Source organism: Pseudorasbora parva, chromosome 23 (assembly GCF_024679245.1).
Source record: "Pseudorasbora parva isolate DD20220531a chromosome 23, ASM2467924v1, whole genome shotgun sequence".
Lineage (NCBI taxonomy): Eukaryota > Metazoa > Chordata > Actinopteri > Cypriniformes > Gobionidae > Pseudorasbora > Pseudorasbora parva.
The window spans coordinates 12855922-12858701 of record NC_090194.1 but is presented as its reverse complement, the minus strand read 5'-3'; the positions used below and the strand labels follow the sequence as shown (position 1 = coordinate 12858701).

The window sequence follows — 2780 nt, the reverse complement described above, 5'->3', positions numbered from 1 at the left end:
ACAAAAACGGGCATGAACTGTCCCATAAATGTTGTTTCTAATGCTCAAATAGTGTTAATTATCTTATTTTTGAGGCTAGAACAGTTAGAAGCTTGAATCTCATGTAAATGAGCCACATGATTGGCTGTTAGTTTCTAAATAATAATAATAATAATAATAATAATAATAATAATAATAATAATAATAATAATAATTCATTACATTTATATAGCGCTTTTCTAGGCACTCAAAGTGCTTTACATAGAATGGGGAATCTCCTCAACCACCACCAATGTGCAGCATCCACCTGGATGATGCGACGGCAGCCATATTGCACCAGAACACCCACCACACACCAGTTTATGGTGGAAAGGAGACAGAATGATGAAGCCAGTCAGGATATGGGGATTAGGAGGCCATGATGGTCAGGGGCCAATGGGCAAATTTAGCCATTGGGATTTTAAACGACCACAGAGATTCAGGACCTCGGTTTAACGTCTCATCCGAAGGACGGTGCTCTTTGTCAGTATAGTGTCCCCTTCACTATACTGGGGCGTTAAGAGCCACACAGACCACAGGGTGAGCGCCCCCTGCTGGCCTTACTAACACCTCTACCAGCAGCTACCTGGTTTTCCCAGTTGGTCTCCCATCCAGGTACTGACCAGGTTCAGCCCTGCTTAGCTTCAGTGGGAAACCAGTCTTGGGCTACAGGGTGATATGGCTGCTGGTTCTGAGGATTTAGCCATACAATTCTAACACTGTATTGTTTCACACTCTACATCCAAAAGCAGATTTAACCCTGCTCCGTAGCAGCGTTTCATAACCCTGAGGAAAAAAAGAGATGCTAAGCATGATAGTGTTCATTCACCTGGGGTTAAGGGCAGTGTGAAAAGCCCCATTGAATTAAACATGACATTTTAAAGGAATAGTATTTTCTTGTAAAGCATACTCCAATAATCTTTTTTTAATCTTTTTTTTGTCAGTGTTCTTTGCCTATGTCTTTGCCAAATGTTAACTGTAGTATCAAAAGTACATCCCAGTATCTATATTATATATCTTCATAAAACTGCTACTTCATTCCAATTTGGTGAAATGTAATAACCTTACACAGTATTACTAACAGCTTGCTGCCGAGAAAATACTAAATTTAGTAAAGAAAATTGATATATATGCATAGGGCTGACTCTCTCTTCTTGAGTGACTTGTGTAATGGCCACTTTACAACAGTCACATGTTGAGAGACTACCTTGGAAACTTAAAAACTGCCTTTTATGTAACTCAAGCAAGTGTATGGATTGTGTTCGCAGTGCACAAAAGGATCTATTGTGACATGCTTCAGGTAATGAGCACAACGAACTGTAATTCCATCGGCTGATTACAGATGGTAATTAAGACACTGATCCTGCAATTATTCTAAGGCAGATATTGCATTGAATACTGTTCTTTATGAAACATCCTCAGATGAGCCACGTTGTAAAATAGCACATAAAAACACACCTGTGGCCACCATATCGCAAATGATATCACTCTAAAGTCTAATTTGCTTCCCCCAGACATAAAAGAGATTAAACAACCCTAATAAGTTGATTTAACTCAATTGATTTGAGTAAACTCGTTCCCTTAATTCAATTGAGTACTGACGTCTCCCAAAACTTGTATATTTAAGTTCACTTAACTTGGTGCTCACGTTCACTGTACTTATATTGATAAGTTCAACAAACTGGCTACAGAAGTTCAGTACACCATGCTGGGTTCATACAACTTGAAATCTTAAGTTTATGTATTTTGTAGGTTAATTAGTTATACTAACTTATATTTGAGTTTCTGAACTAAACTAGTAATATTTAGTCAAGATTACTTGATTTGTTTAAGTAAAGACAACGTTAGGGTTTACAGTAAGAGCAAAGTGGGATTTTTGCTCAGTTTTATTGCTTCAATATAACATTTTTTTTTTAGATGTTTCTTCTTCTTAAAAAAAGGCTCAATATTTGTCTTGTTTGTTTCTGATTTCATTTCTCCTGAGGAGAAACATCTCAGACAACACTAATAAGGGACAGATCACATAAAAATAATAAATCAGACAGTATTACTCACCCCGATGTTGCTCCAAACTAGTTTTTCTTGGTTCTGTGGAACGAACATATTTTGATAAATGTTGGTGATCAAACAGTTTTGGTGAACATTGAATACAACGAATATAAAGGAAGTCAATTGGAACCGAGACAGTTCTGTTATTTTTTTTTTTTTTGAATGTTTGAAACGACATTAGTGTGAGTAAATAATAATCTTATTTTTTATTTTTGGGTGGAATTAAAACATAATTGAGATATATTACTGCATATAACTGTATATATACCACTTAGTACTAGCATACCAAGTATTATGCACACTGTAAAAAAATATTTCGAAAAAAAGTTACCTGGTTGCCTTAAAATTTTGAGTTCATTGAAATTAAAATTAAAATTTTGAGTTAATACAATGAACATTTTTTGAGATTCGACAACCTTTATTAAAACATTATTAAAAGATTTTGTGAGCATATTGGGTAATTGTGTGTTTTATTTCTGATGACGGAGCCAAATTGTGCTATTTTCATGATTTATTACATTTTTTATGTGGTTCAGATACAATAATATTTTGAGTTTCTATTTATCAAACAAATTTCCTTCATTGTATCAACTCAAATTTTTAATTTCAATAAACTCAAAATTTTAAGGCAACCAGGTTACTTACTTTTTTTAAGTTAAACCAACAAAAACCAACAACATTTTTTCACATTACAGTGCAGTATACCAAAGTCC

At 34.7% G+C, this 2780-nt stretch overlaps 1 pseudogene; it reads right to left on the bottom strand.

Annotated features, from left to right (window-relative positions):
* Positions 1 to 591: 591 nt before the first annotated feature.
* LOC137063216 (5S ribosomal RNA) lies at positions 592 to 708 on the bottom strand (annotated as a pseudogene).
* Positions 709 to 2780: the final 2072 nt, after the last annotated feature.